Genomic DNA, 13,376 nt, shown 5'->3' with positions numbered 1-13,376 from the left:
CCACATACAACACACCTCCACAATGTATTCCCATCCTCCTTATAAAGGAAATAAAGACAAGGAATTGAGAAGAATATGAAGCTCACATACCTTGAGAAGAAGAAGAAGAATGGAGGCACATGAATTGAATGCATGCATGCATTAGAATGAAAACTGGGAAGGTGGTGTGGAAGTGAGAGAAGGTGGTATGTGGTGAGAGATGGCTGATGGAGATGGTTGGTTTGGGTGTGGTGGTGTCGGGTGATGAAGGTTGGGGTGGTGTGTGGTGGTGTGTGGCAGAAGGTGAGGTGTTAGAGAGAGAGATTAAGGGGAGAGAAAAGGTGGTGGGTGGTGTTGGTGGAGGTGGTGATTCAGTGGAAGAAGAAGGATAAGGACGGGTAAGTCGAACCACTGGGACTGCGCTAGTCTTAAGGCAACCTAAGTATCTAAAGTCATTTTAGAGTGATGAGGGGTTTATAAGAGATGAGGGTAAGCTTGGCTCGAGCACTCGAAGTTGGACTTCGAGTGCTCTAGAATGGGGCAGTGGGCTCGGTTGGCTTGGGTGAGAGGACTCAAGGAATGGCGAGCACTCGAAGCTTGGCTTCGAGTGCTCTAGAATTTGGCAGAGAGGGTTTGGTTTGGTGTTTGGGGTGAGAGATGAGGTTGGAATGAAGTTTGGAGCATGCATGGAAGTGGGTTGGTTTTGGAGAGGGGTTGGTCGTGGGTTGGTTTTGTTGGTGGCTGGTTGAGGGGCATGCATGCATGGGCTTGCATGCATGCATGCAGGGCATGGAGTTGGATGTTGGAGGTTGAGGTTGTGTGGGTGATCTTGAAGAGAGAGAACCGAGAGGTGAGAGAGTTGGTTTGTGGAGTTGGTTTGTGGAGTTGGTGAGGTTGGGAGGGGGGTGATGAGAGAGGGACCGAGAGATGAGAGAGTTGGTTTGTGGATTATTGGCATAATTTTGGTATGGTTGGTGCATGGTTGAGGGGCAGGCATGCATGGGCTTGGAGTTGGATATATAGAAAGAAGATGGTTTGGGTTGGAGAGGAAGGTGGTGGCATGCAGAGAGCTTAAGAGTGCTAGGGTGGGGTTGAGAGGGTTGCATGGGAAGCCGAGAGGGAGAGGTTTGCATGGGGGTTTGATGGTTATGGTGGTTTGCAGGATGGTTTGTGGTGTTGTAGAGAGATAGAGAGAGATTGGTTAGGTTGGTGTGATTGGTGGGTTGTTGGGTTTGTTGAAGGTTGGTGTCGGGATGGTGTGCAGGAGGGTTGGTTGGTTGTTGGGTTGAGGTGGTTCGAGCACTCGCAAGGGGAGTGAGAGAGAGAAGTTGGGGTTGGTTTGGTTTGTATTTTGAGATGGAGTTCGAGCACTCGAAGCTTAGTCTTCGAGTGCTCGAAATTTGAGCAGTGGGCTCGAGTGAGAAGGTTGGGAGATGAAGGTTGGTTGGCTAGCAGTTGGAGCACTCGAGATGAGGTTGAGATGGCTCGGGTTTGTGGTTGAAGGGGGGTTCGAGCACTCGAAGTTGGACTTCGAGTGCTCGAAGTATGGGCAGTGAGTTGGGTTAAGAAGCTTGGGCACTCGGAATGGGGTTGGGATTGCTCAAGAGTATGGCAGTGAGCTTGTAAGGAGTGAGAGAGATGAAGGCATTTGATGGATTGGCATGGCTGGTGCAATGCCTGTGAGTTGCAGCCAACTTGAATGCAAGGAGCTTGCATGAGGATTTAAGCAACATTGACTGAGCTTGTGCACTCCAAAAATGAGGATTTAAGCAACATTGACACCTATGCATGCAAGGTGTCAATGTTGGAAAGAAGAATTTCAGTGGCTTCGAGTGCAAGGTGGCAATGCATGTAATGCAGCAAGTTGTGAAGGCATGCAAGGATGCTGATGGATTGTGCCATGGTTTCAAAATGTTTCCATGCATGCAAATGTAGTGCCATATAATATTGAAGTGGGATCACGTGATGAAAGTTGAATGCATGAACTCATGAAAGAATGCATGAATGCAATGCAGGCATGCATGCATGCAACATTGTAACCTATAGATTGATCATTCTTATGCATGCATGATAAAATAAAAATAATAATAATAAATTAATTAATTAATTAATTAAAATAAAATAAAAATAAAAATAATAATAATAACAAAATAAAGTAAGATAAAATTAAATTAAATATTTCAATGAATGAAATCCCCCTTTTTTTTTTTTTACTTTTCAAACTTTGCAATTTCTAATGCATGGAAAAATTGCCAACTTTCAGAACATCACACAAAGCATGGGTGGATGTAAGAAAATTTTCAAACCTTTGCAACATCATACAATGCATGAATGAAATTTCTGGAGAAAATTTTAAACTTGCAAATTCATTCCATTCCAATGCATGGGAAATTTTGAAAGTTTTGTTTTGAAACCTTGCAATTTTTCAACTTTTTAATCATCTCAAATGCATGAAGAATTTTGAGAAAATTTTCAAACTTGTCATTAAAAATGAGAAAATATGCACATGAGTCGCATTTGAAAAATCTAATGAAATTGCTAGAAAGCGATGGAGACTTCCGGGAATGAAAATTAGAGTTGAGAAGGTTTAAGAAAAATCAAATTTTTGGCTTTTCTAAACCGTTTCCCAGAAAATTTGCAAGGCACGAGCAATTTCAAAGAGAAGGAAGCTTGGAAATTGAAAGAATTGCTTCCCTTGAGTTGCTAAATTTAATGTCGATAGCTAGACAAAGCTAGAGCAGACACTAATCCTCATAAATTGGATCCGTCAAGAGGACTTCCTCAACTTTTCGGGTTAGGATTGTGCCGTCAATGCAAGGCTTAAGCCGTTGGCCATTTACCTTGAAGAGTGGTCCACTTGCAGGATCATGAAGTTCGATTGCTCCATGAGGAAAGACAGTAGTGACAATGTATGGACCATCCCATCTTGACCGGAGTTTATCGGGAAAGAGTTTCAAGCGGGAGTTGAAAAGCCAAACCTTTTGTCCCGGGGCAAAAGACTTCTTGACGATGTGTTTGTCATGAAAAGCTTTAGTCTTTGCCTTATAAATTTTTGCACTTTCATACGCGTCATTAAGCAATTCCTCAAGTTCATTTAATTGCAACGCACGATTAGAGCCGACTTGTTTGAGATTAAATTTGAACCTTTTTATAGCCCAATAAGCACGGTGCTCTAATTCTACAGGGAGATGACATGCTTTGCCAAAGACAAGTCGATATGGTGACATGCCAATAGGTGTCATATAAGCTGTCCGGTAAGCCCAAAGCGCATCGTTTAGCCTTAATGACCAATCTTTGCGGTCCGGTCTAACCGTTTTTTCCAAAATGTGCTTAATCTCCCGGTTAGAAATCTCTACTTGACCACTCGTTTGAGGGTGGTAAGGTGTAGCAACCTTATGAATGACTGAATACTTAGCAAGGACGGATTTGAGATAACGATTTCGGAAATGAGATCCGCCATCACTAATGATTGCTCGGGGCGTACCAAAACGACTAAAGATGTGAGACTGAATGAAATGGATCACGACTTTATGATCATCGGTTTTGGTAGCCTCGGCTTCAACCCATTTAGACACATAATCCACCGCTACAAGGATGTACTCATAGCCATAAGAAGATGGAAATGGTCCCATGAAGTCAATCCCCCACACATCAAAAATTTCAACAATTAAAATGTTGGTGAGGGGCATCATGTCTCTTCGGGACATGGATCCAAGTTTTTGACATCGTTCACATGATTTGCAAAAATTGTATGCATCCCAAAACAAGGTAGGCCAAAAGAATCCGCTTTGAAGAACTTTATTAGCGGTCTTTTTGGCACTGAAATGGCCTCCACAAGCAAGAGTATGGCAAAAATTTAGAATGCTTGTGGCCTCGGTTTCAAGAATGCATCGCCAGATGATTTGGTCCGGGCAATACTTGAATAGTTCTGGATTTTCCCAAAAGAAATGCTTGACTTGGGAGAAAAACCGGTCCCTCTCTTGTTTGGACCAATGAGCTGGAATTTTGCCAACCGTAAGATAATTGACAATATCCGCAAACAATGGAAGATTGGAATGTGAAACTTAAAGAAGTTGCTCATCCGGAAAAGAATCACGGATGGCTGCGAATTCGGAAGATTTTTCAATAAGCAAGCAAGAGAGATGATCGGCGATAACATTGTCGGTCCCTTTTTTGTCCCGGATTTCAATGTCAAACTCTTGAAGTAAGAGGATCCATCGAATTAAACGAGGTTTTGTCTCTTTTTTCGCTAACAAGTGCCTAAGAGCGGCATGATCCGAGAAGATGATGACCTTGGAACCTAGGAGATAGGAGCGAAATTTATCCAAGGCGTACACCACGGCTAGCAATTCTTTTTCAGTGGTGGTGTAGTTCAATTGGGCATCGCAGAGAGTCTTGCTGGCATAATAAATGACATGCGGAAGTTTATCCACACGTTGGCCCAAAACCGCCCCTAATGCATTGTCGGATGCATCATACATGATCTCAAAGGGAAGAGACCTATTAGGTGGTTTCATGATTGGGGCGGATGAGAGAAGAGTGCGAAGTTTAATGAAAGCTTCCATACAAGCGTCATCAAAATTGAACGGAACATCCTTGGCTAAGAGATTACACAAGGGCCGTGAGATTTTGCTAAAATCTTTGATGAAGCGACGATAGAATCCGGCATGGCCAAGAAAAGAACGAATTTGACGGACGGAATTCGGAGGAGGAAGATTAGAGATCAACTCAACTTTTGCCTTGTCTACCTCGATTCCCCGTTTAGAAATGACATGTCCTAAAACAATGCCTTCTTGGACCATGAAGTGGCTTTTCTCCCAACTTAGAATGAGATTCGTCTCTTTGCATCTTTGGAGCACCAGAGACAAATTTTTGAGACACGAGTCAAAGAAGGAGCCAAATACGGAAAAATCGTCCATGAAAACTTCCAAGAACTTTTCAACCATATCCGAGAATATAGACATCATGCACCTTTGGAACATTGCCGGCGCATTGCATAGACCAAAAGGCATGCGTCGATAGGCAAAAGTACCAAAGGGACATGTGAATGTTGTTTTCTCTTGATCTTGGGGGGCGATTGCCACTTGGTTATAGCCGGAATAACCATCAAGAAAACAATAGAAGCTTTGGCCGGCTAACCTTTCTAGGATTTGATCAATAAATGGGAGTGGGAAATGATCCTTCCTAGTTGATGAATTGAGTTTCCGGTAGTCAATGCACACATGCCACCCGGTGGTGGTTCGTTGTGGCACGAGCTCACCCGCAGAATTTTCAACAACGGTGAGACCGGATTTCTTGGGGACAACTTGTGTGGGGCTCACCCACTTGCTATCAGAGATAGGGTAGATGATTCCCGCATCTAGCAATTTGATCACCTCTTTCATGACCACTTCCTTCATATTTGGATTTAACCGGCGCTGGACCTCTCTAGTAGGCTTTGCGTCATCCTCCATATGAATGCGGTGCATACAAGTGGAGGGGTCAATTCCTTTCAAATCTGCCACTGTCCAACCAATAGCTTCTTTATGCTCTTGGAACACCGCTAAAAGGTTGGTCTCTTGGTCTTTTTGAAGGTCTAAGGCAATGATGACCGGAAGGGTTTGCTTTGGACCAAGGAACACATACTTGAGATGGGCCGGGAGCAGCTTAAGCTCAAGTTGTGGCGGAGATAGCAATGATGGGACCGGAGGAGTAGTGGAAAGTTGGGAAAGTGGTTCTTTTGGAATTTTCCAAGGAGGTACATCCATGATAGCATTAATATCAAGCAAGGAATTGACTTCTTGAATGGCTTGATCAACATCAAAGTTTGAGAAGTCAAAATGGGACATGCAAGTTTCAAGAGGATCTTTGCTTAGAATGAAGGGGAGAGATACTTCGACCACTTCATCAATGACATCCACAAGAAAACAATCATCCTCATTGGAGGGATGTTGAGTTGCATGAAAGATGTGGAATTTGACTTGCATGTTTCCAAAAGCAATGTCCATCACTCCAGTTCGGCAATTAATTGATGCATTAGCCGTGGCTAAAAATGGCCTACCAAGGATCACGGGAATGTGCTTTTTTGGGTCATGGACCGGTTCCGTATCAAGAACCACAAAATCTACCGGGAAGTAGAATTTGTCCACTTTGATGATAACGTCCTCGAGAATACCTCGTGGATGCTTGACCGATCTATCGGCAAGTTTCAAAACCACGGAAGTCGGCTTAAGATCTCCCAAACCAAGTTATAGGTAGACTGAATATGGAATTAAATTCACACTAGCTCCTAAGTCAAGGAGGGCCCTCTCGATTTTCCTGTCACCAATGACGCAAGAGATTGTGGGGGCACCCGGATCCTTATACTTCGGAGGAGTGCTGTGTTGAATGATAGCACTAACATTTTCAGTCAACCTCACCTTTTTTGGCAAATGATTTTTAGAAGTGCACTTTTGAGTGCACAAATCTTTGAGAAATTTTGCATAGGGAGGGATTTGCTTGATAGCATCCAATAGGGGCAAGTTAATCTTCACTTGCTTGAAAACTTCCCACATGTCTTGAATTTTACAATTCTTGTTCCCAAAATGTGTCGACTCTTGAAGACGTTGAGGAAATGGAGCTTTTGGCTCATAAGTAGTTTCCACATTTGGGGTGACATGTGTGGGATTTCCGTGAATGGTATTTGGATAAGAATTTGGATTAGAAGAGCTTGGATTTGGATTAGAAGAGCTTGAATTTGGATTTTTCAAAGGAGGGTTTTTCTCACTTGTGTCTCCATCAACCTTGTTGTCAACCACTCTACCACTCTGAAGGGTGGTGATAGCTTGAACTTGTTCATGAGTCGGCCCACTCGGAGGAGGGGTTTTATCAATCACATGCATTCCTCTAGGATTTTCAAAAGGTTGAGAGGGAAGCTTGCCCTTGTCCTTTTAAAGCAATTGATTCACCGAGTTAGCTATTTGGCCCACTTGATTTTCGAGCTTAGCTATGGATTGAGTATGGGAGTGAACCATTTAGAGAGTAGGCTGTAAAGATGTCAAGAGTTGCTTATTGGAATCCATGATTTGCTTGTTCAATGATTCCATCATTTGCTTGTTTGCAGCTACTATCTCGTCAGTTGGACACACAGGAGGTTGATTGGAAACATTTGGATTGTAAGGAGGACGGTAGCTTGAAGAGGCTTGGAAAGGCCTACCTTGATATTGAGAAGAGGGCTGATTTTGAGGCCCTTAATTTTGAAATTGGGAATTTTGTGGGGCTTGTTGCCTCCACGAAAAATTCGGATGGTCCCTCCAACCCGGATTATATGTATTGGAATACGGGTTATGCCCGGGCCTTGAGAACATGGCATTAGCTTGCTCTTGGTTGGGATTGGGAAATTGCTCCGGTGTGGGGCAATCTTCCGAGAGATGGAATGGACTAGTACATAAAGCACAAACTGAACTTGCAGAATTTTGAGACAATGAAGGAGGAAGATGTGGTGCCATCAATTGGTAGAATTTATGAGCGATGGCATCCACTTGAGATGATTCCTCCTTTATTGATTTTGGTTGACAAGGGTTGGTGTTCTTTGCAATGGTTGAGGTCGGAGCCCTACGAGAATTATGTTGAAGTGAATTTTCGCTTAAATTCTCAAGTAGGGTCCAAGCCTCATCCGCATTCTTGGACATGAGCATCCCATCATAAGAAGAGTCAACCATAAATCTATGGGTGTCAGTCAAGCCGTCATAGAAAGCTTGCACTAATTGCCATTTTAGGATCAAATGATGAGGACATTTCTGAAGAAGATCTTGTAACCTTTCCCAAGTCTCGTGGAGTTGTTCTCCATCAACTTGAGAAAAGCTTAGAATGGAACACCTCATTTGGTTGGTTTTACTCACCGGATAATACTTCTTAAGAAATTCTTGTTGCAATTGAGCCTAAGAAGTAATAGAGTTGGGAGCGAGGGAGTTCAACCAATATTTTGCCCTATCCTTTAGAGAGAATGGGAAAAGATGGAGATGGAATGCATTGTCCGGAAAACCTCTCAACCGGATGGTCGAGCAGATTTCAAGGAACTCATCAAGATGCTTATATGGATCTTCATTATCAAAGCCATGAAATGATGGAAGCATTTGGATGGTGCTTGATTTGATCTCATATTGAGCTGCATCGATGTTTAGCATTACTATGCAAGAAGGAGAAGCATAGGTGGTAGGGATGAAATGATCTCTAAGAGTCATTGGCTCGATATTAGGAATTTTAGCCCTTTCATTCCCCGGATTTCCTATATTATCTCCCATTGTATTAAATTCAGTTTCAAGATCCCTTGTAAGAGTAGATTCCCTAAGGTTTCTTCTAAGAGTTCTTTCAAGAGAATTGATATCAATGGGCGAATCGATTGTGGGTAGAGAGAGTGACCTACGACCGAACATCAACAGCACAGCATCTAATCAGCAATTCATTATCCACAACTCCACATACGATGTTCCCTTTCTCCTCAATTATCAAGACAGAAAATAAATGGTCACGACAAAGACCGATGCTTATACACAGAATTAAAACAATAAAATAGCCTCAACAAGGGCCTGCAAATAAATTAACTACTTCTAAGCTTAACACATGCACGATATCTTACAATGTGAAACTAAAAGGTCAAGAAACTTACCTGGGGTCCTCCAGACTTACGCTTTGCTAGCGTTCCCACGGCGAGATTCGAGTCCCTAGAATCTTACAACACAAAAATGGTTAAACCACACAAGGAATATTCACAAGACACAATATTAACAATTAAACTAAAATTAACCCTAGAACCTTGGTCACTAAACCGTATGCAAGTCCCCGGCAACGGCGCCAAAAATTGATCGACAGTCAAAATCAATTATAAATCAACCCTCTTCGCAATAGCACGAATCATTGTAAAATAGGGCTATTTGACGGGTAAGTCGAACCACTGGGACTGCGCTAGTCTTAAGGCAACCTAAGTATCTAAAGTCATTTTAGAGTGATGAGGGGTTTATAAAAGGTTTATGTGTTTGTCACTAAACTAAGAAATTAAAATGCATAAAACAATAGATTGCAATGAAATTGAAGAAGTGAGATACAAGTAGAAAAGACTAAGGAGATGAATCCACACTACACCCTAAGTACATGCTAGATTAGGTCTAAATTTGGGGATAAATAGCATATATGCAATGGTCAAGAAATATGAAGCAACTCCGTTGCTTAATAATCATCAAGAAGTTCACTTAATCAAAACAAGAATGATCCATCAAAAGCTACCATAGTTGAACTACTTAAACTAAGGTGTAGAATCAAATACACTATCTCAAGCAAAAGACCATCAAGCTTTCAATCAAATGGTGAAGCACATGAAGGTAGGAATCAAGTATAAACCATCAAAGGAGCTACCTAAGCAATGGAATATCAAGTTTCAAAATCAACATGCCTTGAAAAACATTCATAGTCTATATTTTCATTGTCACTATGAAAATAAAAGCAATAAGATTGATCCAAGAATCATCAAAGATATGACAATGAACTTACATCAACCATTTACACATTAAAATTCATTACAAGAAGGAATATGCTCTTAGACTATGAAACTACCATACATTATACATTATAGTCCCCTAAAGTATAGCCTAATCTAGAACATGATCAAAAGAGGAGGCTTCATCACCTCCCTAGATGGAGGTTTAGCTCTCCATTGATACAAAAATGGAAGAAGAAGAAGAAGAATACAACTTCATTTTCGAGCTCTACTGTAGCATTCAAGAACACTCTCCTCCTTGCTCTCTTCTCTCTCCTCTAATCTTGTAAGAATGAATGATATGATGCATGTGGCCCTTAGTTGCCTTATATCTTTCAACCAAACTCTCTCTCTCCTCCAAAGACATTCCCAACCACTCCATAAAGAAGGAGGGTGGAAATGTGGAAACCAATGCAAAAGTGGGCTGAAGAGGGGTTCATTTCCGAGCTGCAATCTGGCCAAATTTTGAGCACTCGAAGGGTGGCCTCGGGCACTCGAAATTAGTGTAATGTGTAACATGCAATTCTTGCCCATCACTGACCCACTGTGGAAGAATGACTATAACTTTGTACTCCAAACTCCGAATGATGAACTGTTTGAAGATTTGGAGAGCTGATTCATAGTTTTAAAAACTTCATGTTTTGATGAAGACCTAATTCTCAAGTCTGGTTGGTCGAAAATGGGGAGAAAGGCAGCACTTCAGTGCTGCCAGGCAGTTCTGCGCACCTCTGGTAAGAAGATCATAACTCTCTACTCCGAACTCCGAATGATGAACCGCTTGAAGATTTGGAAAGCTGATTCAGAGCTATAAATCTTTCATGCTATGATGGAAGTCCAGTTCTTGAGTTTGCTATGTCTAAAATGGCGACAAAAGTCAGGTTCTACTGCTGCCCGAATTTCAGAATTAGCACCCTTTTTGTTCAAAATTCCACAAGGTATCATTTTTGCTTCCTTTTTGCAATTTAACCTGAAAATGTACAAAAACATGCAAATGGAGATAATCTACATAAAATAATCAATTAATGGACTTTGTTAATGTAATTTAGGGCGCTTGAATATACAGTATTCGGCGCTTATCAAACATGTTTTTCGCTTTTACTTTGATACAGTACATTAGCAAAAGCAAAAAACACGAAACAAAAGCATTAGTCAAATAGGCCCTTATTTAGAAACATGAAAACAGGTTTGGTAAAAAGTGTTGCAAGTTTGAAAAATTAAATGACTAGTTAAAAATGTTAATTTAGAAAGAAAAGCATCATTTTGATACTGTCGATTTTGGCCTCAATTTTGAAAGTGATTCGATACTATTCAAATCACAGCGAACGTTACCAAACATGCTTCACGCTTTTGTTTTGCTACAGTACACTAGCAAAAGTAAAAAAATACGAAGTAAAAGCATTAGCCAAACAGGCCCTAAATCATCTATGATTATTTCAACCCATTCTGTAAAAAAAAATTGAAATCATGATATAACCACACAAAAAGCCTTTTAACACTGCTCTGGCAATTGGAGTCGGCTTTTTTATCATTCGAGTAAACTTTTCCATAGTTGGCGAGCTAGTAGTTCATTCTACGTTACGAGAGTCGTTTTTAACGATGTTATAATGAGGGTCATATAGAAGGTATCCTTCTTAATCTAAATCCTTTATCTACCATAAAAATCGTAAACCAGTGCTTGCTTCTTCTTGTCTGTTCTTTGTAACGACCCAGTCATTTGCCTTCCTTTCCTTTTTCCTGAAATTTTACGAATGAAATTTTTTCGTTTAATTTTCTTTTCTGAGCTCTGTTTCGTGTCGCTTAGTGTCATCTCGAGTGCTCGAAATTGGTTCCTAGAACTCTTTTCCGTGGATTGACAACTTCTTTTGAGGACCGAGTCATTTTCACATTTTTCGTTTTTTGACACTATTCACTTTTCGTCATTTTCCCTATTTCGTCCTTTACCCTATTTTGTCTTTTCCCCGTTTGACACTTTGTTGGCGTAACCACACTTCTTGTGTTCAGAGTTGGTTTTTGACTTCATGTATCTCCATCTTGAGTGGTTTCCACGAAATACGTATCTTTACTTTTGCAAGAAAGTACCCTGGTTGCTCCCGATATCCATAGGGGCATGGATGCAAAGTTCTTTGAATTTATTTTCTTTTCTTGGGGTGTTTTTCGTAAATATCTTTTGAAGATATTTTATTTCAGGAGTTTTTAAGAAAATATTTTTGGAAGATATTTTTATTCTGGACCATAAGTGCAGTTTTTACTTTTTGGAGAGGCCATTGTGCAATTAATGAAAGTTATTGCAAAATATCTTGTTTTGAGCCTGAATCCTCGTACAGGATTCATTTTCACATTTCCTTGAGTTGTGTACTCTTGGAATTTCCTCCTGGTCGATGTTTTCCAGTTTCAGGGTTTTTGGCCCCAGTTTACGCCAAACTTGTTTTGGGCATAACTTTCTACTCGGGACTCGATTTTTGACGCCGTTTCTTCTGTTGTTCATATTTTATCATTTTGAATCTTTTTCATTCACAAAGTTTTTCCATTTGAGTGCGTCTACTCAAATTTTACTTTTTCAGACCCGAAGGGGCCCGTTCGGGGCACTTTTTGAGATTTCTATAAAAGGGGGGTGAGATATTTCATTTTTCATCTTCTCCCCTCTTCATGCATGACCTGGAGCTCCCATGGCAGCCCAAGGGGTGCTACCATCTTCTCTCTCCTCTTTTAGTTCACTTTTCCTTGATGAAAAGTCTTCGGCCTTAACGTTTGTTATTCCCCTCGCCGTGCTCTACCTTTCCCCCTTATTAGAATTCAGTTTTAACCATTTCTTGAGTTTAGTTTTGAGGTCAAGTTATGATTTTGATGGGGCTTTCATGGGGGTTATGTTCACGGCGTTGTCCCCGACAAAACCTAATAGTTTCATCGGATTCGGAGCCGTTCCATTTTGATGGCATTTGAGATTTTCATCTCAAATTGAGGTAGGGGATGTTCTAGGTTTAAATTCTTGTTATATAGCATGCTTGTGATACTTATACTACTTGTTTGCATGATTAAATATAAAATCTAGAGATTTTATTATTTATTTTTCTTGTACGGGATCTAATTTTCCCGGTTGCTCATGACTTGGTTTAAACATGTAGCATGATTTTATATTGCCCCTTGATATGCTCATTGTCGTGTATTAAAATTGGAACATTTGAATAAGTATTAAATATTTTATTTAATATTTATCTTAGGTGAAAGATTAATTCACATGGCCTTAACTAGCTCAAAATCAATATGTGTTAGCATATTAAATTAGGCCTTAGCATGCTCTCCAACATAGTTGAATTTGAAAGTAATTGGAGGTGTTTTGAAAATTAGTAATTATTAATTAATTTAATTACTTAATTTGCCCCGAGTGCACTATTCACTCTATTTGAATTCCGACTTGATATTCTTGATTTACATGCCATATAGCTTCACATATATTTGATTTAGAATATTCGGTTAGGTTTTGAAACCTTTTATTTAATTAAATTTCATGTTTAAGATTTAATTCTCATGGTGATATACAACTTGGAATTGTATTGTGGCATGCTAGAAAATTAAGTTTTGATATGGTTGTTCACATGTATTAAATTATGATTTATTGCATGAGAATTGCAACTTTTGTTTTATATTTAACTTTAGTGAAAGTTTAATTCGCATGGTCGTAAATTGAATGAAATAAACTTGTAAAGTGATATTTCATTAGTCCTTGGCATGTTCTCTAAGATATATTAAATTGAGAGCATTTGGTTAAGTTTGAAAATTTAGGGATTTTAATTAAAAGAATTAATTAAAATCTATTTAATGGTCCCCTTAGCTTAATTAAGTTTTTAACTTGATAATTGTATTGATCATGACTTGTTACTAGCATATATTAATTTGGGACTATTAGAAG

This window comes from Cornus florida, unplaced genomic scaffold (assembly GCF_030987335.1).
Source record: "Cornus florida cultivar Cherokee Brave unplaced genomic scaffold, ASM3098733v1 CherokeeBrave_3.0.0_Hap2_Chr02, whole genome shotgun sequence".
Lineage (NCBI taxonomy): Eukaryota > Viridiplantae > Streptophyta > Magnoliopsida > Cornales > Cornaceae > Cornus > Cornus florida.
The sequence above is the reverse complement of the archived record's forward strand: the minus strand, read 5'-3'. Positions refer to the sequence as shown.